This window comes from Macrotis lagotis, chromosome 1 (assembly GCF_037893015.1).
Source record: "Macrotis lagotis isolate mMagLag1 chromosome 1, bilby.v1.9.chrom.fasta, whole genome shotgun sequence".
Taxonomy (NCBI): Eukaryota; Metazoa; Chordata; class Mammalia; order Peramelemorphia; family Peramelidae; genus Macrotis; species Macrotis lagotis.
In genome coordinates, this window is record NC_133658.1 from 772,005,995 (window position 1) to 772,032,977 (window position 26,983).

Here is a 26,983-nt window from a genome sequence, read left to right on the forward strand (position 1 = left end):
TGAAAGTTGAGATTTTTGGCATTACTCTGTAATTGCCAGTGCATAGTATAGTGCTTGACACTTAGTAGGTGCTTAGTAAATAGTTAGGGACATGATATTTGAAAAGCAAAAATCATTTCTTTTTAAAATTATTTAAGTGCTGGGAGTATATGTTAAGGGATCCTCTTATCTAGAGTTGACATCATTCCACTCCTTAAATTATATTTTTAGTATTCTTAAAGTATCAGATTCTCTTAAAGCTTCTCAGATCTAAAATTTTACACTTAAGTTCAATGATCTCCAAATATTTAATCACAAAGTGTCTATGAAAGATCAGAAAACACAAAGATGGAACAGCTTCAATAATAAATATATATGTATATATAAATGAATATTCATAATAAGTAAATTCATAAATTCATAAATTTAAGATGACAAGAAGTCAAGTATAATCTAATAACTTATATTGGAAATCAGATCTTTAAAAAAATAAAATATACAATTGAAATAAAATTCAGATTATGAAAAACAATGAATGCTAATTATTTTTGGCCCCTGTTTCATGACAACTGATAATCAAATACAGATTGGTTTTTAAATACCTAGAGGCCTTTTTTTCTTGCAATCTCACTTATCGAACACATGGACAAAGAAGAAATTAGTACTTCTTTCTTTTCCAAAATCACACTTGGTAACACAAAATATTGCAAAGTTTGTACACTATAGTTTCTGTATAGTAAAGTTCCTAAAGCAATTTCTAAAGTTCTCTCCTTATTTTCTACACATAAGTCTAATATACTTAGTCCACTGATTTCCCAGGGTATGGTAGGTTGCAAGTAGCAAATTAAAAAGTGTAGAAATTTACTGGAGCTGCATTCTCTTATCAGAAATAAAGTTTAGTAAATAACAGTTTGATACCATAAAAGAAAACAGTTAGGTGTTTCTTTCCTAGGAGGCACCTTATTCAGACAGTGGATAGACTGCTGTGCCTAGAATCAGGAAAACCTGGATTCAAATCCAGATTCAGATGCTTAATTAACCATGTGATCCTAGATCGAGTCATTTAGCCTACCTACATTTGCCTCAGTTTTCTCACTTTAAATGGGTATAATAATTACCCATATTTCCCAGGGCTGTTTTGAGGATCAAATAAGATTTTATGTAGAGCACAGTGCTGCATACACTATAAATAATAGATATTTTTAAACACATAAGGTTAAAAAGCAGAAATGAAAACCAACATTATTTTATATATAATCATGTAACACTTCAGAGAGGAAACATGGAAACAACACTGGACTTTGAAATCAAGATAGATATAGGTTCAAATAGTAGGTCTAGCACTTAAAAAACAGAATTTATGGTCATGTATAAAAGTCATGTGAGATGTGAAATAAGGGTCTATATCACTGGAAAGACTCTTTTGGGAGGGAACTTCTAAATCAATGAGATCATAGAACATTTAAATATTTGAACTTTTATAAATTCTCACAGAAAGATTAATTTACTATGATTTCCAGGATCAAAACTGTATAGAAATCTCTTATGTGGTCATTATATTTTTAAGTAGAGATTTTTAAATAAACACACACAAATAGGTATAAACATATTTATACAACTTTAAAATGTGTCTGTGTCCTTACTATATATGTATACACAAATATATGAGTATATATGAATATATATTTATTTGGACTTATATGTGAATACTTATATCAGTAATTATATCAATCATTAGGCAGTATAATATATATCTGAATAATTATATAATTATTTTATCTGAACCCATATATAATAATTATATCTGAATCAATAAACAATATAAGCATATATTATAATATATGACCATATGTATATTGTGACATATATAATGTCATAAATGATTTTATAATATCCCACATATTTTATTTATCTATGTTATACATAAAATCCAAATTTTTTTTAACAATTTTATAATATATTTATATATTTATGTATATATACATGTTGAGGACTTCCACAAATTTGGTCTAAAAATAATAATTAAGCTAAATATGTGTTAACCTTTAGAATTCTTCTTAATAAGGGACAATTTTTAACCTTCATCTCTGACTTCAATAAAGATCAAAACTGAATTAGGTTAACATAAGAATTTATTAATATTTCTTTAAATTCTCTGATTATGCAGGTATATATGAAGGATCCAGCTAGAGCACCAAACCCCTAAAAATACAGTCTTGAACTGGGTTTTATTTTATACAATTTCACTATCAGAAGGTGGGACCTGAAAAGCTACTGCTCCATCAAAGAAGTAACCTTAAAGTTAGGTTGGAGATGGAAACTAGACACATTCTTTTAGGAGGTATATTCAGGTAGACATGCCAGTAGGGATGGCTTCTATCAAACCCAGGATTTTTATTCCTTATCTGATATGCCAATACCTCCATAAAGAAAATGTGAGTTATGCCTAAAACTCTACAAAGTAAAGTGAATTTCCTCCCCTCAATATGTCAGCACTACCCAGTGACAGTTAATGGTTATTAAAGGTCTTTACTGCATATTTAATCAATTCAGATGTAAGTTACTGATGAAAATGTTAATATCTTATCCTATATAATAATCTGAATTAGACTGATCAAAGGATCTGTGATTTTCCCTTTAGGAGCACTGCACAGTAGTAACAGAGATGCTTCCAATATTTAAATAAGACCTAAAGGAACTTAGCCAGATAAACAATACTTAGCCAGATAAACATAAGTCCAAGAAAATCCTGGGAATTATTGAGGTTTTTATAGAAGAACTTTTAGATACAGGCCAATCAATGGGACCTGATGAAATCCTTGTTATTGAAACTTAAAGAAGAATAAAAGAAATATAAAATCACTGGATTTAGAGAAAGACCAGAGAAAGAATATAATTCCAAAATGATGAATTTATGATATGAACTTGAATAATTATGAAAAATGGAAATAAAGAAAGAGTGGCACTTGTAAACCAGAAACTGAGTCATAAGGTAGTAATAATCAAATTACTTGGTAAAAAAATTAATAGAAAATAGAAAAACCAATCAGTGGAATATGTTGGATAGGAAAGAATCATATCAGATATGAGCTCCAAAGTGTTTGATATACATTGAAAAAAACATGTAGGGTTTTTGACAAGAGTGACTGGGAAAACTGAAAATTAATATGGTAGAAAATGCTTAAGATTGGTCTTTCTATTTACCATGATAAATTCCAATGGACATGTGACATGATATAAAGAAGGTTATAACATAAAAGAAAAATAGATATTTTTTGGTAACAGTTTTATTTAGGGGGAAAATTCACCAAAGTAAAAAGGTGATCTGAAAAGATAAAATAGTCAACTTGACAATATTAAAGAAAAGTTTATCATGAACAAAAGAATTGCAGCTAGAATCAGCAAATAAAAAATCTGTTTAAAACATCTTTGATAGTAGAGACCTACTATGTTAATTGATTTCATTAGCTTTTTTCCTTTGTGATAAAGGAAGAGTCAATGAGTTATGGATGGCTAGATAGAATATCTGAATACAATCCCTCTTCTCACACACACACACACACACAAACAAACAAAGAGAAATTAAATGTTTCAGAGCCTGATTTTTTCTTGGTCTGTCACTCACTAAATTGATGGTCTTATAGCCACATATCATTCTGCTTTGAAAGACTGTAGGTATTAATATAAAAGATTCCTGAAGTCTCAAAGTTTATATTTTTCATAACATCATGGGGTTAAACTAGGGCAAATAAGACATGTTTTAACAGAAATGAAGAAAAACACAATATTTACTTCAGGAGATCTTAAAAATCTTCAGGAGAATCTTCAGGAGAGTCTTATCTGTATGGCATACATACACATATAAAGACAAAGAATAAACTATAAATAGCATATATATATATATCACCATATATAGTTATGCATATAACTATATACATAAAACTATAAATTTATGTATGGTTTACATGTTTGGTTTTATTTGTGATCACTGAATCTTAAAATTCAAATTAAGTTTCCATAGTGTTGAATAAATCAGCTTCTATTGTATAGTGAAATTCAAGTATCACTTTGACATTTCAGTTGTTATAGACTCATTTGTAATTTTAAAGAGACATGAAATCAGTAGTCATTTGGGGGTGAAGCTTGTGAAAGACTGAACTCCTATTTCCCATTTCAGCCATATGAAATGTCTCTTAGAGCCCCTTGAGATTTTAATGGTGTACCATTATGTATTAGAGAGTCACTAGAATTTCCAGTCACCCCATGGATAACAACTTGCACTTCTGTGTAGCTCTTTCAGTTAAAAAATCTGCTATGCATAGTTGGTTATAATCTAACAACATACTCCATACACATAGAAATAAATCTATGGAAATATGATTGATAGAAATATGTTTCACTGCATGCTTTTCCTCTCTGGGCCTCAATTTTCTCATTTGAAAAATGAAATCACCTCAAAGCTGCCTTCCAAAGTCGTACCTATGGATCTATGATCTCTGTTCAAACCTTGGTTCTATTCCTTACTACTTGTATCAGCTTGAGAGAAACATTTAACTTCTCCTTATGTTAGTTTCTCCCTATGCAAAATGAATTATTAGGACCAAATTATTTCTGAAGTTTCTTAAAATTTTAAATCTATGATCATGAAAAATGGTGTTTTTATAGAGAAAAAATGCATCTTAAAATGTAGAATTTTGCTTAAGTATTTATTCAAGTATTTGAATTCCAACTTCTTTGTGAAGGTTTTTTTGTGTGTGTGTGTGTGGTTCAGTTCAGCAAATACAGGGACTAGGACGTACTAGTTTGGGAATAATCTTTCTGTTTTTCTATAATATAAGTAAATAATGAAGCATAACTAAATATTAAAGAGCTTACATGGGCATATATATATATATATATATGTGATAGAAAACTCTCATTATCTATTAAAACAATAATACATCATTGCCACCCTCATTCATGATTTCATAAATAGCATCAAACTCTAAATTTTTCTTCAAGCCCCAGAAGTTGAAATGAAGAAAATATATAATTGTAATAATATCCTTTGTTGTTGTTATTGTTTCATAAATATACAGATAACCTGTGAGGAATTTAAAATTTGACTCCATTCAAGAACTCAATATCCTGGGATTTTTTTTTATCATCATCATACAAGGAATACTTTACAAAAATTACTTCCCTTTTGAAGAGTATTTTCAAGACTCAGGTAAAGTGAACATTTAATCATTCTTCTTTTAGACTCCAGAAAATTTAAAATGAATGTATTAAAGGACAAAGGACTCAAATGCAAAGGAAATTAAGTGGTGCAATGCAGTGCATATTTATTACATATATGCGTAGAAAAATTTGAATTGAATGATAACAAATGACTATTCTTCCACATCAGATTCCTAAAGGTATCCTGACACATGAAAGAGATATTTGAGTAATGTGACATTTTTTCAATTCTTTTTTTGTGGTTCCTTAGCTAATATAGAAATAACTGTTTGTTCTGGTTATTAATTGGAAATTAAAATAATGGAATTTTTAAAAAAACATAGAACATCATTGGCCCAGTTTGTTTGTCTGTGCTAGTCACATCATGGCTTCTATACCAAGTTTCCAAGCATGTAGATTTTCTCATAAATTCAATGATGTCTTTTATTTTTGGTTATCTCTGCTTTGTAAGATTAGCAGGAAAAATCAAGAGTTATGGAAATATGTATAGGGATGAAAACTGTATCCTTTGCTGATTGCTCTGATGCTTTTCCTTCATTTGGAAAAAAATAATAATATCATTAAAATAAGCTTTGAAAAACAGAAGGTAAGTTTAAATCCATATGGCTTTTTTGACAGACTATAATTAGTCCTACTTAGATACCCTGAGTATCATATGGGGAGGCCAATTCTGTCCCCAGTTAGAAATAAATTGCCTGATGCTTTGATTTTATATGAAGTCTCAAGATTGTCATACCTAGTTTTAAATCTGCCAAGTGATTTCTGTTCAATTATAAATATCTCCATACTCAAAATGGTAGTTAAGTCATAGACTATCCTTTCTCTGATCTTCAGGTCATCCTACACATGAAAGTCCTAATAAATTTGAAGACAGTGATTTGTGAAAAGTGAAAAAGTAAGGACTTCAGGAATGCAGTTTCTATTAAAGGATTAATAACAGTTTCTTCTTCCATTTTCTATTCCCTATTTATCATATTCAAATTATGTGATGGTGTTTTTGAAAACTTTCAGTCCCAAGAAACTTCTCTAATGATGAATATACTTGTATGTTTTAACAAGCCAGACTTCAGGGCATCGAGAGACACAGAAAATTTTTGGAAATAAGTGATATAGCTGCTTGTTTAATTTATCTTTTTCATAAAGCCTAAAAGCCATGTAGAGTACTCAGTGAAACCTCTCCTGGAAAGGGATAATAGTCCCTGCTTCTAATACATATAAAAGGGTGAATGACTGCATTCCTCTCTTAGTTAGGAGTATTTTAGAATGATAGAAAGTGGCATACACTGGAAATAGCTATCATATGTTAGATCAAATTGGATTTTATCATCAGCTATAGGGAGTCACTAAGAAAAATTACCGGAATTCTCCACTATTAATCAGGTTATGCCAAAAATCTTTGTAAGACTGTCAGATCACAATTGTGATCATTTATCATAAAATGATCTATCAATTTGTTTTGTCAATATATTCCCCTTATGATAATTCTTAAACAACTGTTGCTTATAGAAGTCTGACTTTTTGTAAACATACTTGAATATATATATAGATAGATAGATAGATATATTAGTCATCTGTTCAAAGATATTTGTGATTACCAGCCACAAATTAAGTGCATTTCTGTATATTTTAATTGAATTTGCTTTTTGCAATGTGGGAAGCAGGTTGTTTATGATCTATCTGACATTATAGTGCAAGCCAACCCCATGTAACATCGCAGCTGTAGGTAAGAGTGTTTGGGATCTGGTGCTCATTTTCCAGATGGATGATGGATAAGCAATTTAAATTTATTGTGGAAGCATCAGCAGATGGAAGTAGAATGGAGTAAATGTCTCTGCTACCTGTGAACTGGTGCACTTCATCAATTACCAGCCAAATGAATTATATTCCTGGAGTTCAACACAACTCTAATTAATTTTTGAGAAGAGTCTTTTTGTCAATTTATTAATAAATCCAAGTCACAGGTTGAGCACAAGGAGCTTGCTCAGCTATACAGAGAGCCTATGGAAGTGGGTTAAGCAGCCCATAGCTCACTTTTGGTAATTCAGATGCCTAACTGGCTTCCTCAATTAATTAAAAAAACATATTGGTACCATTGCATGCAATTGTAATAAATAAGATCGACTGGTCACTCCAAACAGACATAAGTGAATTAGGATTGATGAGAGTAGATTTATGTTGTCACTTTAAATGCAGCCTAGTTTCATTCATGGGTTGGTACCCAATATGTCTCTGCAATCAATAAAAATTTTCATTTGAAAGATAGACAATAGTCCATAGAAAAGGAGGTACTGAGACTAGTATCTGAGAATGAACCATTTCCATTAATAATGTGTCCATCCATCCTCAGCTAGGATTGGCTCAGTTCCATTAGAAGTTTCAGTGGATTGGAAAAGTGCCAAAATGGCCTAGTGTATTTTTGTAGAGATCTGATTCCCATCTTCTAATGAGGAATAAATTTCTCCTCCATATTAATATGAAGAACTAAAAGGCACTACAGTGTCTCAAAAGGTAGAGATGCATTATCCTTAAAAATAAAATACTTCCTCAGGTTGGTAAATTATACTAGATGATATGAGATACTAAAACAGTCCCACCCAATGCCTACCACAATTTTTGATTTTACCAAGGTTTTATGCAGAATTTTTAGGCATCTCCTAAATAGGAGGACCAGCTTTGTGCTTTCTGTCTTTTAATAGAATCATTAATTGTTGAAATGTCTGCTTTTACAAGTTTCTTAAGCCTAAGGATCTAGTAATTACCATTACTAGAAATTGTAATTTTTTTTATCAGTTCATCATCCATCTGGAAAATTTTATCAAAACTAAAAGTTCTATTCTTTTTGACCATTCAGAGGATGTGTTCTAACAAACTTTTTTTGAGAAAAATTATATTAAAATTTATAGATATAATTATTTGTGCTTTAGGACTAAATATTTAGAATATACTATTAATATGTGACATGATAACTAACATTAAAGATTACAAAGCAAAATAGACATATATATATTTATTACCTCATTTAATATAACATCACAAAAATGATTCTGGAGAATGATTAATCTGTATTATTAGGTTACATTTCTAGAATCTGATACCAGAATGTGATCATAGGTCCACCCTAAAATATACATACATAACAAATTTTATATCAAATAAAAAGGTGTCCCAGATAATTTCAAGGAACTAATTTTATTTTCCTTTTCAATTCAATTCAATAAAATTTTAATTCATCAAACATTAACAAACAAAAAACCTGGTGATCAGCTGGTATACAGAAACTGGTTAATATGCAGTTTGTATGAATGTTGCATTACAATTTTAAAAATTTCTTACTTAACCACCAAAATATAGGTATTTCCACATATACATATATATGCATGCACAGACATATATAATCCATAGAAGTTGAAAGATTTATGCTTGAAATTACAGGTCTATTATGTTTAACATGCTTTTCTTTTTTTATGTGGAATTTGATCAACTTGTAATTTTCAAAACTATCTTCCCTGTGCTTTTATTTAATGTTCTTTTTGTTCTAGATATTATTTAACTAGATGACTCAATGTCCCTCTTTTCTTTCGTTTTCTTTTTTTAATACCTTTTGTCTATTCCCCCTTTGCCCTCTCACTCCCATTTGAAAAAGAAATATTCTATCAATAGTCAAAAAACTTTTATTAAACATCAAATGTGTTCCAGAGGTGGTTAAACAAATATGAAAAAGAGTCCCTGCTCTCACTGAGTTCACAATCTAATAGGGGAAGCATTCAAAACAAAGTTAGGGTGGACTTGAGTACTCTTATAAAAGGAGGCTTTGGAAAGGGATTTTTGTTCCACCTTCTAGTCCTCCAACCAAGGACAGTAAACTGAAGGTCCTTAAAAGTTGTTAAGTAGCAAAGCTGAAACAGTTTTCATTATGATAAGATTTTAGGTGATGAGCTTATCCTGTGGTAAAATATTATTCTTGGAGACAAAACCAAGCATACTAATAAGAAGAAGTGAAATAAACAGGAATAAAACAAAAATAAAAACTAAAGCATTTATAACAAACAAGTATAGTCAAACAAAAGATATATTTTTTCAAAGGCTGCTTTAATCTGTCAGTCAGGAAGCACCTATATGCTCCCCAGTGTACTAAAGATATAAAAAAAAGATACAGAGAAAGATAAAAGTCTGTGCTCTCAAGATGTTAACAGTTTATTAGATGAGAAATCAAGCAAATATCTAAGTACATAGAAGACATATATACAAGATATATTATAAATAGTTAACAGAGGGAAGGTCCTAGAATTAAGAATTATGATTGAGAAATGTTTTCTCTAGAAGGCTGTATTTTAACTAGGACTAGAAGAAAGCTGAAAAGCCAGGAGGGTAGAGATAGATGAAGAGAGAGAGAGAATTCTAGGCAATGGGGGACAGCCACTGAAAATACCCAGGAGAGATGAAGTCTCTTATTATAGAAGGCTTGATTCCCTAGAATGTGCAGTATTTGAAGGAGGGAGATATGGCATAGAAAAACCTGAAAGGAAGGAGATGGGGAAGTGGAAACAGGTTATAAAGAGAGCTGAATATCAAACAGAAGATTTTATGTTTAATTCTGAAGGTGAAAAGTAACCACTAGAATTTATTGAGGTGGAGAGTGGTGGTGATGACATGATCAGATCTGCTATTTAGGAAGATCACTGACAACTGAGAAGATGGATTAGAGTGGGTCTAGTGCCCTATTCCAATTTTTCCTACCAAATAATATAATTTCTTTCATCCAATAAGTACTTATTGTGTCTACTTATGAGTCTGGCAGTATGCTATGATCTGGGGCTGGGGGGTGGGGGAAGTCGGGGAACATGATATAGTATTGACCTCAGAGAATGTGGCCATCAAGGGAATGATCACCTTCAATGTTTGATGTGAAAATATATCATAAGAGGGTTAGTGGATATTCAAAATGAAATTTCAGAATTGATCAACTGACTAGAAACCTCCCATGAAGGTAAGAATAGAATTAAAGTAGACAGCAGTTTTTTTTTTTCCCCTTGGGAGGAGAAAGAATGGTACTATTATCTCAGGGTTACAAAGTGAAATTTGGACTAGAGAATATCAGCAGGACACCTCCAACTGTGAGCTACAGCTAAGATTCTCTAATTCTGAATTAGACACTGAGTTTTGAAACATTTATAATACAGCAAACCTAATTCTTCAATGTATACGATAAGACAAAGTTACCTCCACCATGATAGTTCCCTATTAATTAATTAATTAATACAAGGAGCTTCTGAATGTGGAAACACCCCTGGAATGGGGGGTGGGGGGGCAGTTCAGTAATTTTTCTGCAAAATATGGTTCTAAAGAATTTTATAGAAGATTGAGAGGTTGCATGAATTTTTTCCCCAGTGTCACAAAGGCAGTGTATTTCAGAGTTGTGTCTTTCGGACACTGAGGCTGACACTTCACTAATTATGCCATGATTTCTATAAGCTTCTATAAGAGAAAAAAGAATCCTTGTAAGATTTTTAGATCTCATAATCATTTATATACTGATCATAAGAGATAAGAACAAAAAATGTTTTGTAAACCTTAAAGTACCACCAAACAAAACAAAACAAAACAAAACCAGGCTCCAAATTGGCCATAAAAGGTACTCTGAAATTAGGTCCTATTTTAAATCTTCTCAATTTAATGTCTCACTACTTCCTTGGGCTCTAGTCAGTCAATACAAATCAATCATCATTATTCTTTTAATATGTATTTTATTTTTCTTGTCTTTTCATTTTTGGTTTTCCCTGTAATTGAACTGCTCTGCCAAGTACCAAACTAAGAAACAAGCCAGCCTTCAAGAAGTCTAGCATAAATCTTAATGCCCCCCCATAGTGCTTTCCTTGATCATTCCAGTCAGAAGTAATCCTGTCTCTTCTGTCACCTTCAAAAGAGAGTAGCTCATATCACTTATATTATATTCAACATAGATGCTTCTGTGTTCTAATAACATTGGTTTCACATATCTTCCATATACAGTTCTAACAAGAAACCTTCTGTATAAGAGGCATCGATAAATGTTATTGAATGAATGAATGGATGGATGAATAGGTTTGCAATTGTGATTTTATCTCATTTTCATAGCAATCAAAGGATTTGGACAGTTTTCTCTAGTTTGCAGTGGAATTTGATCTGTGAAAAATTTATTATTGACACATTTATTTATTGATGTCCTTTGGTTAAAATATACTGTAGGACTAGGTCAAATGAAAAATAGGAAAAAAAATCAGAAAGTTTGTGCAGAAATTATTTGTAAATACTATTTAATGATTGACCTCAAATCCCAGGGATTTGTGACAGGATAAATTGATAGATTCAGAGTTGGAAGAGACCTCAGGCTATCTAGTTCAACTATACTATCTCATTTTACAAATAAGAAAATGGAAATCTACAGAAGTCAAGTGACATATTCACAGTCACAAAGATATTACATAGCAGAGAAGACAAATGAACAAATCCTACCTATGAAATGGCATCATTTATTAAGACTATGGAATAACCTCAGAAGTCGCCTAATTCAATCTTTTCAATTTGATGATGAGAAAACTGAGGCACAGAATGACTAAACGATTTGCCCAAGGCCACACAAGAAAAACTAGGTTTCAAAACTAAGTACCCTGATTCAAAAAAGCATTAATTCTTTCTACTACACCATATTGTCCTTTCAAAGCCCTGAAGCCAGAGAATGCTGAACAAGCTATTTTATCTATTTATGCCAGATGTATTGGGGGAAAAATGCATCACTAATTTATAAAGCTTTTAGAGACAGTATTGTAAATTCTTAGATGATAGAGATGTTACTACATGAGACATAGTTTCTTTTATTTTTCTTTTTAGTAAAATGAGATGTATCACTCCTCACTTTTCTTGGATCTAAAGTAACAGGTTTTTCTACTTTGCAAAATGACATACAGAGAGAAGGTTCAAAATATCTTTACTTTCAAATTTTAGGTTAAACCATGAATATTTCTGGCTTCTCACCTATCAATGGCTAGAGAGATTTTTTTGTGTTCACATAACCAAGTACCTCCAGCTGGTGAGATTACTGAATTGTAGAAAGAATTAATCAGTCCCAAGGAAATGCTATCCCATTAAATTCTTGGGTATTGTGTACTTCAGGGAAATCTTAAAACTCATATTAAAGGGGCAGCTAGGTGGCACAGTGAATAGATCACTGGTCCTGGAAGTCAGGAGTACCTGAGTTCAAACCTGACCACAGACACTTAATAATTGCCTAGCTGTGTGACCTTGGGCAAGCCACTTAAACCCATTACCTTAAATTAAAAAAAAAGTAAAAGAAAAACTCATATTAAGCAAACTTTAATTAAACACTTACCATGTGCAAAATAGTATCTTAAGCAAGAGCAAGTGATAAAGGAAGACATGCCTTCACGGAGTTTATAATCTACTAGAGATTATAATCTACTACAGATTAATGAAATATATAAATAACTGCAATACAAAATAAAAAGTGCTAATTGCATATTGGGACAACTATGAGGTTCAATGGATAGAATCCCGGACCTGGAGTCATGAAGTCCTGAGTTTAAATCCAGGCTCAAACATTTACTAGTTGTGTGTGCTTGGGCAAGTCATTTAACCTCTGTTTGCTTTAATCTACTGGAGAAGGAAATGATAATCCAATCTTGTTTATTTGCCAAGAAAACTCCACAGACAATCTGGTCTCTGAGATCACAAAGAATCAGACATGATTAAATGACTGAACAGTATCAAATTGCACAAAACAGAAGAAGAAACAAAATATCTTATGAGGAGTAAAAAAGTCAAGATAATTTTCATACTCATGAATTAGGGAAAATTTCAAGTCCATTTGAAATGGACTACAGAATAACATATTTAGAGCTGGAAGGGGGCCTTAGAAAACAGTCTCTTCACCTTACTAATAACAAAACAAAGACTCAGAAAATAGCTTGTCTGGGGTCAAACAGATAGTATAGTCAGTTCTGTCCTAATGTAACATATGAATTTCCTTATTGTTGTTCTTTAGTCAATTAGATGTGTCAGACTCTTTGGTACCATATTGGAGTTTTGGGGTTTTTTTGGTAAAAATAATAGAGTGGCTTGCCATTTCTTTCTCCAATTCACTTTGCAGATGAGGAAACTGAGGCAAACAGGGTTAAGTGATTTGCTCATGTTCACAAAGCTACTAAGTATCTAAGGCTGAATTTGAACTCAGGTCCTCCTCATTAAAGGGCCAGCACCTATCATTTAATTGCTCATATGAGCATGTAAAAAGCATCTGAATATGGAAAATTTTGCCATTCAAACAATAGAACTCATAGGGGAAATGAGGGTTAAAGTGTACAACATGAACATTTTGTCAGTGGATATAGAAAAAACATAGGAACCTTTTAAAAATGGTAGCATAGTTTTATATTTGTTAAATAGTTAAGAAATTTATAAATATTATAATAAATAGTGGTAGACTCTATACCTTCAAACTGATTCTTGACCTGTTACTCCAGTTCTCATGGCCTGGGCTGGCAAAATCTCCTGCATATTGGTCAAGTCGGGACTCCAGACCATGGCAGAAGCAGGTAGTAGTTTGGTATGCCACAGTCTTTGTTAGCCCACAGCTTCTATGGCACAGAAGTTATACAAAAAATATGGCACTTAGCTAACATTTGTTTATGGAAGTGGGTGTAGAAAAGAAGATAGATGGTGAGTTATTTTGAAGTAGTGAAATTTTCTGAATTCTTACTGATTTACAAGAAAGAAATCATTCAGAAGCAAACTTGAAATTCAAATTATGTTCCAAATAGTCCATATGTTAATTATGTTGGAACAATTTTTTTGTTTTTGAAACAAGTATTATAGTAGAACTGACTGTTAAGTGGCAAAGTCTGAATTTTAAGCCAGTTTCTTTGACTACCACATTCAGCATTCTTTACAACAATACTACCCTGACTCTTCAGGTATGAATAAGGAGAGAGAGAACAAAGCAGATATTGGGAGGAGTATTACTAAAGGCATTCATGTTTGAAAGAATAGAATGGGATTAGGGGGTGGGAAGAATTTTGGTTCTGGAATATAAGTATTTGAGGGGCAATAAAATGAGATCAACCTGGTAAGCAAGGATATTGTGACAATGTGGAGAAATTTAAATGCTAGGGGAAAAAGTTTGAATTAAAATTTTTTTTTGAACTTTAAGAAATAGAAAAGAAAACTTTTGAAGAGAAGAGTGACATGATGAGTATTGTGCGTAAGGTTTTATTCCTTTTATTATGAAACATATTGCTTTAAATCATAGTATAGAAGTTAAAGAACATTTCTTGGAAACAAAAAGGACTTGGTCTAAGTCTCATCTTGTATGAACTAAGTGGTTCTGTGAAAATCATTTAACCTCTACCTGGTTAAGCCACCTCTCTTTGTCAATAAATTACAAAACAGTCTCTGATATGCTTTGTTAGAGAAAATTTCTTCATTGGGAATTTCTCCTTAAAAAATGGAATTACAGTTTCACAAATGCCTCAAAATAAAACACAGAAAACAATATTAAACAAATACATATTGTAAAAATGTTTCCTCTAGTATGCATAAAAAAACTAGACATATATACATTTCTCTCAGCAATACATTCTTAAACATCTTTGAGGATAAGCTTATAAAAATAGTCAATAAATTAGAAGCCAAAGTCACTCAGGATAAGTACTTTAAGGCCAAAGTCTTGAGTTTATTATCAACAAGACCAAAGACTGCAAAGAGGTCTAGGAGTTTTAGGATAAAAGACAGAAGGCCTGAATAGCAGGAAGTGAAGCAGCTTAAGGACTAGAAGTCAATGGTATCATAGCAACAGTGGGTGAGAACCACTGAAGATCCTTATAGGAAAGCTGGCATTTGTATTCCTACTATCGTCTGGATTTTAACTATTGACTTCCCAGTTAGAGGTGATTGAACAAGATCTGTCTTCTTGAATAAGAACTTGAAGCTGTGATTCAGTCAAGAGAGGAGTAGGAGTGACTCTCATCCCTTGTTAAATGAGTTCTCAGGAAAGTTGTAATACTAATAACAATAATAACCATAACAATCAAAGCTAATATTTATGAAACACTATGTGCTAAGCACTGTTCAAATCCCTTTCAATTACTATTTCATTTGATGTTCATAATAATTCTGGTAGATAAGTAGTATTTTTATCCCCATTTTCCAAATGAGGACACTGAGACAGACTTGCCCAATATCATATAACTAGTTAGTATCTGAGGCTGGACTTGAACTTAGGTGTTCCTGACTCCAGGTAAGTATGTTCAGGTATGATTTGGTTTAGATGACTCTTAAATGCTTTCCAATTTGAGGTTTTTGACAGTGATGAAAATAATTTTACTATTATACAATCAAAGATTTAGAGCTGGAGAGAACCTCAGAGGCCTTGTAGTACAGCCCTTTATTTTCCTTATTTCATTTATGAGTAACTTACACAAAAGTTAGAGTGCTAGACCTGGAGTAAGGAAGACTCATCTTACTGAGTTCAAATCTAGCCACAGACACTTACTAGTTATGTGACACAGGACTAGTCACTTATTTGCCTGTTTCCTCATCTGTAAAATGAGCTTAAAAAGAAAATGGCAAAACACTCTAGTATCTGCCAAGAAACTCCAAATTGGGGGGGTTGGGGAGGGGGAGCTTGGTGACACAGTGGACAGAACACCAGTTCTGAAATCAGGAGGACCTGAGTTCAAATCTGATCTCACACACATAATAATTACCTAGCTGTGTGACCTTGGGCAAGTTACTTAACCCCCACTGCCCTGAAAAACTAAATAAATAAATAAACAAACAAACAAATAAATAAATGAATGAATAAATGATGGCAATAAAAAGTGAGCCTTGGATAAGTACACTGTACTTCATCACAAAGCCAAAAATTGGTAGAATTTGGATTTGAACACAGATCTTGATTCTCAATCTAGTATTCTTTCCTCTGTCCACTGGATTCAACAATGCTTTCAAAAAATTATTTCATTTATCTTGCAGCTCTGAGTACTATAGTAACTCACCAGAGGTCTAACGAACAGAACATAGAGAAAAAAATTGAAATCAAGTCCTTTACTCCAAATCCAGTGCTATTACCACTTATGCTAAGTAGTCATAATAAAAAAAAATCCATAAAAGCATATAGAACTGGAAGGAATATATCTTATGTAAGTTCAACACCCTCATTTTGAAGATAAGGAAACTGATTTTAAATGAAGTTAAAGATGAAATTCTAGTTAATGACTGAGGAACAAAACTGAAATTTCCTTTCTTTGAACTGACTTTGCAAGACAGTCGCTGAAATCTCAGAATTGGCAAAACCAAAGCAGATATATAGTCTAAACTGAATCTGCATGAAATCCCCCTCTTCCTCAGGTCCAAATAAATGCTCATCCAGTCTTTTCTTGAACATCTCATTCTCTAAAACTAACCACTGCCTTTAGATGCTCCTGAAATGTAAAGAAATGTTTCCTTACCTCAAACCTAAATCTGCCCTTTTGCACTTTTCACCAATTACCCCTATTTCTTTCCTCTAAGGCTTAGCAGAACATGTCTTCTATATTATATTGCTTCAAATTCTTGAAGTTATAGATGATATTCCTGCATACCCTAAATCTTCTCTTCTTCAATATTTCAGAAATACTCTGGATTTTTTTAACCAACTTATTCATCTCTAGAAGGTTTAATTTGTATTGCTTTTATTGCTTCCTTGATTTTACATGTTTTATGATTTTACATGTTTTATCTTCACTTCATAAAATATACCTGTATCAGGAGGAAAGGACTATATCTGAGATTTCCTTGTTATAGATCCTTCTAGCAATCCTTCTACCCATGCAGGCAAGTATCTTCTCTGCAAATTAGTCTTACAGAATTGCCTAGGGTACAGAGGGGTCAAGTAAAGTCCATAGGCTAATTAATCTAGTATATCATTTCTCTATACATTATGCCACCCTACTTCTCATACTTCTATTATATTGTTATTCTATCTCTGTCTCTGTCGGTCTCTAAATACAAATACAAATACTAAATACACATTGACTGAAACACTTAAAATATTTCAAACTATATAATATAGATATTTATATAATACATACATACCATATTCATGACTTGAACTTTAAAGCAAACAACTGAAATATTTTTAATTAAAAGAATATCTACTATGGACATATTTATAAATTTCAATTATTCATCTGTTAAACATATAATTTCCATCAACATTTTGAGTGCGAGAACATGCAAAATAATGATAGAATTTCAAACACAAACTATTAAAGAAACTCCAAAGATTTACTTGGGATAAAGCAGAAACTGAAAAATGACCCTTGCATTTATATGTCACTATAGCAAATCATGTTGTCCCATGGTTTCAGTGATGCGTAGCAATGGAAATAACAGAGATGAGTACAATAGACTTTTCCATAGACTGAGTTTTCCAGGTCATTTAATTCTCTCTAGTGTCTTCATAACTGCTCCAACAGAGGTAATGATAACAGATTGTCACATTATCGTCCTCATGGTGACTTGTTTGAATGGAAGACAATTTCTACTTTCACAAAGCAACAGATTAAAAACAAAGGGTTTTTCTTAGCATTTACTATAATAAACACACATGCTCACACTCAGAAAGTAGCACTCACTTGTCTAAAGGTCAGTCATTTAGAAAATTCAACTATATGGAACACGATCAAGACCTAAAGCAAGAATCAAAATCATGTGTGAATAGCCAGCATAGGTGTCATAATATTTATATCCTAGAATTCATATAGCTTTTTTTCAAGAATATTTACCAATGAGGCACCTAGGTGATCAGTGGATAAAGCACCAGCCCTAGAGTCAAGAGGACCTAAATTCAAATCCAGCCTCAGATACTTAATAATAGCTTAGCTGTGTGACCTTGGGTAAGTCACTTAACCCTGTTGCCTTGCAAAAACCAAAAAAGAAGAAGAGAAGAAGAAGAAGAGAAAGAAGAAGAAGAAATATCCACCAGTCTAAACTCAATCAATTGTTAACAAAATTTCCTTATGATTTGGTCTCATGGTTCAAAAAAATTAGATGAAACTCCCAGTGAGAAAACTTCTTGTACCAATATAAGGGGACACTTTTCAATATATAGTCTTAGATATGTGCAGGGGGCATTGGGAGATTGATGGATTTACCTAAGTCATAAAGCCAGTAGATATCAGAAGTAAGACTTGAACCCAATTTTTTCCTTTCTCTGAGACCATCCTTCTATCCTAGTATGATGTCTCTCTATTTTGCCATTGATACTGGTTCTTTTTCAACTCAACAAGTGGCAGAAATTATCCAGTCTTTGACAGCTACTGCTTTATATTGGTAGTAATAAAACACACCCAGAAATAATTACAAATTATTTTGTGATCAAATATTTTAATTGGTAATTCAGGCCTGACAGCAATCACTGAAATCTATCCAGGTAATACATTAAGAATGTACTGATAACCAAGGGAAAACTCTCCTACTCTGACTGAAGGAATGCTAATGCAGCATGAAACTGCTGAGCCTGCAGAGGAAGCTCAGTTAGATTGGACCTTTCTATAATATCCTCTCTTGCTCAAGTGCTGTCATCTCTCTCAATAGCCACATTTTCTATTAAGATTAGAATAGCTTATTTACAATGATCCTAAAACCCCAAAGCCATGCAAAGCAAAACAAAAACAAAACAAAAATCAATATGCAAGCATTTGTTAATCATCTATTATGTTCCTGGGAAATCAGAGGAAGAAGGAATGTTTCCCTACTCTGCTTACATGAGATAATGACAAAAAAGGTTGAATGACCACTTGTTGAGAATAAGGTTAAAGATTTAGAGCTAGAGGGGACCATCAAGGTCAATGAGCTTGCCAACCTCCTCATTTCCAAGAAATGAAGTGATTTACCTAGTTGCATTGCTACTAATTATCCAATACTGTATTTGACTTTAAGTCAGATGTGTCCAAACTACAGCCTGTGAGCCCATGAGGTACACAAGTACATTTATGTAACGTTATTAAATTTTATTGTTATACTCAGTGGAAATATGGGTTGCATTGGAGTCATAAATAAATATTAAATTCTATGTGTGGCCTTTGATAAGTTTTTGTTAGACAATGCAGTCCAGAAGAACTAAAATATTGGACTCCCATCATTTTAATCTTCTTGACTCCCAGTCAAGAATGGTAAGTAGATAGAACCCTGAATCAGAAATCAGGAAGATATGAGTTCAAATCCAGACTGAGATACTACAGAATATAATAATAAGGAAAATATCTCATGGTGATTAAATCTGATTACTACTTATAAAAATGACTAGCATAAATTTTGGGATATTGAAGGTACTATATAAATATTTATTCCCTTCCTTCCCTATTTATTCACTATAGGATGCTGTAGATAATTCTCAGGTAACTACAGGTTGGCATGGATAAGCTCTGAAATCTCATCTGATTGCAAGATAAACAATTATAACATATATAGGATAGTTGAAGACTGGCTTTATGGTAAATTGAGATTAGGACAAAGAAAGATAAAATATGCAGACAAATACTTTAGGAACATAATTTGAAATATTTTTATGTAACTAGAATTCCTAGAGAAATAAAATAGTCAGTGGAGAAAGTGACATACAAATAATAAGAAACAGAATGATCCATTTTGAAAAAAACTCATTGAGCTGATATTATCTTTAAGTGACTGAGACACAATATATCTAACTTTGCAAACAGTATAGATAGTCAGAAACCCTAAGATATCCTTTAGAGGATATAATGTGAAAAGATTTATTCCTTTTGGAAGATTATGAATTAATTAGACTTTCAAGTCATATCTATGGAGATCATTCACAGTGATCTTACTTTTGACTATTAATTTCCATACATTACATTGTAATTTTCATACTTTTCATTGTACATTACATTTTCAGTTGGATTTCTTTTAGTTCAGGTCTCTCATTTCATTGATGAAGAATCAGAGTCCCATAAAGCTGAAAGAACCTACCCCAAAATCACAAAACAATAAAGGCCCCAGCTTGGACTAGATCCAAGGTATCCTCACTCTTTAGTACTATGCTCTTTCTACTGCTCTGCTATTTTAAAAGTATAAAAAAACATGTTTTGTTTTCTTTATAATCTGAAAAGATCTTACTTCAGAATGAATTTCAAGAATTTACTCCCTAGAGTGAAGCATGCAGAAATCAATAGTGATTTGCCACCAAGTTACTGAAACTTACTTTGGAAATTTTAATTAAATTAAGGTTCTCTCTATATAAGGAATTATTCAGCAAGACATGTCTGTACATGCTAAAAGACCAAGGTAGAAAACTTTTTGAAAATCTTTAATAAGATATAAATGAGATACATGAAAAAAATGAGCTTCTGTAGCTTCAAATCATCTAGATGGTGATATAGATATAGGAACTCCTAAATAATTTTTTAGATTGAATTATAATCAGTCAGTTTCCATATGGTATACACATGATACAAACAAAAATGTTTTAGGAAAAAATGAAAATATTTATAGTAGTTCTAAGATGGAGCATGTTTGTGTAAATATATATTCATTTATGTTTATATAAAATAATACATTCTATATTCTTATCCCAGAAATTGAAATCAAGTCTATTGGCCTTTAATTGTAAATACTATGTTCTAATCTTTTTTTAATAACAAAATATTTGAATTTTTCCAGTGTTGAGGCATCTCTTCCATGTAAAAGATCACCAAAGTAGTTTAACACATACTTATTTCTAACAGGCCAAAACTAAGTGAGGATCCCACCTCATTTTTTGGGGGGGGGGGCATTTTCACAGTTATTAGCTTTTTCAGAGCAAAAGAAAACCATCTGAGCCCATTTTAGTTTTTATTTGCACATGAAATGAGGGTTTGGAAACATATTTTTATAGATTTAAAATTGTTCGACAATGTGATTATATCTTAATGTCTATATAATTATCTCTAATGTCTTATCTTCTCAGTAAACTATAAGGTACATGAGATACATAAGGGATCACATCCTGTCTAAACTGCATTTCCCCGGAACATAGAACAATATTCTATACATTTTAGGTGCTTAATAAGTAAATTTTGGTTGAAATAATGAATGCCTTACTAAGTTTTTAAGTAAAAAATAAACTATATGGGGTGGCTAGGTGGCACAATGGATAGAGCACCTGCCCTGGAATCAGGAGTACCTGAGTTCAAGTCTGGCCTCAGACACTTAATAATTACCTGCCTTTGTGGCCTTGGACAAGCCACTTAACCCCATCACCTCACAAAAAAAAAAACCCTAAAAAAATTAAATAAACTATAGGGCATTCCAATTATTATTCAAATGTTATCATTTTATGCTTACAAATTTCAAAGAAGTTTTTTTAAAAAGATTTTTAAAAATCAGTTCCTAGCATTATGCAGTTGAACTTATAATAGGAACATATGAAAGCATGAAACATTGTTGCATTTTGCTGTCTGTGCTTCAAAGCTGCTACCCTTCTCAAGAGAGTTAGTGTGATATAATTTAAAAAAAAAAAGAGAGTTGAATTTGCAGTTCAACAAGCACCTGGGTTCAAATTGCACTTCTACCGCTCACTAGCTGTATGACTTAAAATCTTATCTCTGTTTTTCTCATCTGTAAAATAGGTGTTATAAATACTTGCAGTAACCATCACATAAGATCATTGTGAAGATAGAATAAAATAATGGATTTTTAAAAAGTATTTTGTAAACCTTAATCAATAATATAAATTCTAGCTATTATTTTCATGGAATTATAAAAATTTAAATGGTATTAAAACTACTTTATTCACACTGGTGTAGTAAAATATAAAGTAAATAGGGTACTCCACTTTGAATCAGAACCCCCCACCCCAGGGTTCAAATCCCATCATGGACACTATTTGCATTGCTAGTGAGATAAACCCTCTAAGTCAGATAATACTCTAACATTACATGTTTCAGTTAATGGAAGAATCCAAAAAAATCAAGGAGTTTTTATTTGTGCTTTGAATGTTGTCATATGATTCTTGTAAAATGCTTTTTGAAGGGCTTAAAACTGCCTAAATTTGTGCTATTGTTGTTATTAATCTTAATAATTGCAATAGGGAATTTGCTATCTCAAAAATGTCTTATTTTAGATGTTGAGAGAGTATTGTTATTATTATTATTAGTTCTTTTTAAGAATGAACTGGTATCTTTATATGCCTCTAACACAGAACAATGTTCATCTGTATTTTTGGAAAATTGTTCTTCAATGTGTATTCATCCAATAATTGAATTGTGAAGCCCATTGTTATCAATTTAAAACTATGATGTAGTTTGACTTATTAAATAGTGATATACTGAATTTAGTTGTTGGGATTCTAGTGAACTAACAAGTCTGAGACTGGAATGAATCCTTGAATTTTCTTAAAAAATATTGTTAACTAACATTTTTACATATTTTAGGTATGCTCTTTTGTCTTTCCCTGAATTTCCTTCTACTATAGGGGAAATTAATTTATAACTTATCTCAGATCTTCCAGTAATACCAAAAAGGTAATTTGGCACTTCCCTTAACTTTTCAGCATTTTACTTTCTTAATTGCCTTAAATAGCTTAACTTGGAAGATTAAATGTTCCCATTTAAATATGTAAGAAATGTTTGAGGTAAGTGCTTGATGGACAACATGTCCTTTCACGTTCAAATAACTAATAGGGCATTACTAATTTATCAAAAACCTTGCTCAGAGGAGGCAATTAATAAATGTTTTAAAACTAAATAATAATGTTAATGAAAAGTAGAAATGACCAATTAAATTGGTAAATTGAACAAGACAGTAGTTTTGCTGCCCTGATTTCATAAATCTATATCTGGCCACATTAAAACTGCAAATGAAGATCCTGTCGCCTGTGGAAGCTATTTTCTTTTTGGTCTGTTAGCTCTGTCACCTTTTGAAGGTCACTCTTTTAAGAAAATTCTACTTCCTGGTCCTCTAAAAGGGAGATTAATTCCAAATGTCTTCCTCTTTGACCTGTCTGGTAAAAATAATTCCTGGAAGTGATTTGCCCAAGAGGATCTTAGAAATATTTTAAATGTTTAAAATATTCTTTATCTGCAAAATCATTTAAAAAGGAAATTTGAAACATTTGTACATCATAAATTTACTTTGTAAATGGGCAATAACAGATTTATTTATATTTGAACTAATGAAAATGGAAATGACAATGCAGTCTTGGTTGGCTGATTGGTTGTTTACTGAATTCCAAGTAGGACCTTTAAGCACATACTATTCCTTCTCATTATAATCAACAATTATAAATTGAAATCCAATGATCTGAAAATATTTTCCACCTGTTGAGTATATACGCAGAGATAATCTGTTAAGGCATTTAAATTAAACGGGGACAGGGTCAGAGATGATGTTTCTTAGGTCTCAAATAAAATGTCTAGTGGGCAGTTATAAAACATTTCTTCAAATAAGAATAAAATCACTCTAGATTCTTAGAGTTGGGAGACTATATACAGATCTAGCCCAATTAAAAAATTTATTTCTTGAAGAGGTTACATATATTCAAATTTTCATTATTTGAATTTTTAAATGTATAAAAATACAATAATTGTTTCCAGATCAATAGAAATATAAAATGTGAAATCAAATAGAGGGACAACTTTGGGGAAATTATTATTCATACTAATCATACTAATTCATACTAATCAGGACCATCTCATTTCATAGATGAAACAACTGAAGTTGTAATTTGCCTGATATCATATGACTTCCTTTTTTGACAAAGTCAAGGAAGGAATTTAGATATTCTGACTTTCAGTTCAAGGTTCAACTATACAAAATTCTAACTGAAAATGTCTCAGCTACAAAGACAGTCAACCCTACCCCCCACACACCTGATTTATTCTAGAGTTAAGACAGAATGACTTCCTTTCCTCAACCCTCCACTTGTAGTTCAGTGGAAGCCTCTGTGAAACACAATGGCAAACTAAAGGAGTGAATGGGAAATCTGGGGTACCCAGGCAATTGAGTGAAGGAAATAATTTTGATCAGGGAATCTTGTGAGAAACTTTACTTTGACTCTATAAAAATCTCCATGATCTACTTCCTTTTTTCTAAGCTCTCCTGTTACCACACAAGGAAAAAATCTCTAGTTTAGGTCTACTTATTCCATATCTCAGGAGATCATATCTTAAAAAAAATAGAAGTCTTCCTGTGGCTTTTTTTAAAGGAGATAACAATAGGAAGCATCTTCTAAACAATCTCTTAAATTATTTTGTTAATGTTCTAGAAAGGGTGGGAAATGTCTTAAATAATTTCTCATAGTTCCAAAACTGAGAAAATCTCCATGCTTTTAGCTATATAATTGTGTTCTAAAGATGTATAAATTGGCTGCATGTAAGTAAATACATACTCTACCATATTCTGTTCAATTCACCAAACATTTACTTAACAACCACTATCTACAAGGCACTATTTATATTGTGTTAGCTACTAGCACAACATTAGAAAATGAATATTTATCTTCAAGAGGTGACAAGTCCAGTAGACAAGATGGAATACATACCTAAGTAACAATATCCATTAGAAAAGAATAAATGCCTAAAAAATAATAAATGGATAGGAAATGTCACATAGAATGACCATAGAGATTTAAAGAGGACCATGGAAAATCATGAAGATCTAAATGGATTATTGAAGAAAAGGATTCATTCTAATTGAAAGAGAGAAAATAGAGTAAAATGTTCATGTCAAATAACAGGTAAGTAAAAGTTGGAAGGGAGGAGAGGACAAGAAAGAACTGGAAGACAATGAATAACTCAATTTGGTTGGTACATAGAACACATGAAGAGTACAATATAATGAAGTGAGAAGGAATGAGGTTCGCTGTATTGTAGTGCACATTGCATTTGAAGGCTAAAGAATTTTCATTTAATCACAAAAATGAAATCTTATATATACACAAATGCACATACATTAACATTTACTCATAGAAACACACAGAGGCATATGGAAACACATACACATACTCACTATGGGAAGCCATTAAAAGTTTTTTAAACACAGTAGTGCAACAGAAGGATTTATTAAAAGCAATTACTTTGGAAGGAATATAAACAAGTGATCAAGTGGAGAAAAGTAGGGGTAGATAAAGTGTTGATAAGGACATGATAAGTTGGTCTTTAACATACTTCAATACAGTTCTCATAGGAATAAGGTAAGGACATGATAGGAAGTTGGTCTTCCACATACTTGAAGACATTTCTCATGTCCCCAATAGGAATAAGTAACAAGATATAGGGAAACCAGTCAGGAGGTTAGTATAATTATCAGGTAGTAGACTAGAAGTATCAGATCTAAAATTTTAGCATTAAAAGAAGTGGACACTGATGTTAGAAATATTTCATGACTATGAGAAGATAAGAGGAGGCAGAATGTAGCAGCAAGCAATGAAAGATTAAAGGCAGTTTGTTGACAATAGTGTGAGATTTCAAAGGATATAGTACAAGGGAGGGAGAGGAGAGGATATAGTCATCATCTGACAAATTGTTTTCTTTTCACATTATTTCTGAATGTCAGGTGGATTTTAAAGTCATTGCTTAATTAAGGCAATCATGCTACTTACCTGTCTTTTAATGGACAGATTTCTTTTGTGAAAATCATCTACATAAAAGAAAACAAAAAGTTTTTATTTTACCTCTAATGTCAGCTGAGGAAAAAGAAAAAAATTACTCAGGAAAGATCTATTTATAGGTAGAAACAAAGCTAAACAATAAAATTTTTTAAATGGCCTCAGGGTCTTAGTTGGATATAAACTACATCCAACCAACTATATACCTAGTAAAAAAAAAGCTAATGTGGTCTAGGCTGCTTTGATAAAAGTTGAATGCCCAGAGCAAGTTATGATTTGTTCCACTGTGCTCTGTGATATTCAGACCACACCTGGAATATTGAACTGAGTTCAAGGCATTGTGCTTTAAGGGGCAGATTGTGAAGTCAGACTGTGTCTAAGGGAAGGCAATCAATATGATTAAAAAAAGACTAGAAATAAGATTATAGAAGAAATAATTGAAAGAAAAAGAGAGCTAACTGGAGAAGTCTTGGTGGGGGATATAATAGTTGATTTCAAATGTTTGAAAAGTATTCTTATGAACAAGGGAATATATTTATTCTAGGTAGCTCTTGAGGACAGAAATAGAAGCAACACATTGAAATTTCAAGGAAGTATAAGAAGAACTAATCATTTAGAGTAAGGTTAAAAAAATGAGGGGCAGCTAGGTGGCGCAGTGGATAGAGCACTGGCCCTGGAATCAGGAGTACCTGGTTTCAAATCCGGTCTCAGACACTTTATAATTACCTAGCTGTGTGGCTTTGGGCAAGCAACTTAACCCCATTTGCCTTGCAAAAACTGAAGAAAAAATGAAATTAGATCTTTTCACAGAATCACTGAAATTCAGATAGGAAAGAGACCTATTGGCCAACTGGTCTACCCTGGGCCCGAATAAGAATCCTTTCTACAACTTAAAGCAGCAAGTGATAATTTAGCCTTTGGCTGAATATTTCTAGGGAGGGGAAATCCTCTCTACTACAGATGCAGTCCATTCCATTTTGGGATAACTAATTTTTATGAAAGTTTCATTGATTAATTTGTTCTTTGATCAAGAGGAGAAAAGTAGGGGTAGATGAAGTGATGGTAAGGATATGATAAGAAGTTGGTCTTTCACATACTTAAAGACAATTTCCACCTATGATCAAACAGAATAAATCTATTCCATGT

The 26,983-nt window shown here is 32.2% G+C and overlaps 1 protein-coding gene across 2 annotated transcripts in view; it reads left to right on the forward strand.

Annotated features, from left to right (window-relative positions):
- The window catches only part of LOC141508162 (contactin-5-like), a 1,214,304-nt gene that overhangs the window by 503,306 nt on the left and 684,015 nt on the right, over positions 1-26,983 (forward strand). For both annotated transcript variants that reach the window (XM_074216536.1, XM_074216535.1), the window contains exon 3: positions 5,058-5,188. The gene's annotated coding sequence lies outside the window, so the exon portion shown is untranslated. The remainder of the gene's footprint in view (positions 1-5,057; positions 5,189-26,983) is intronic.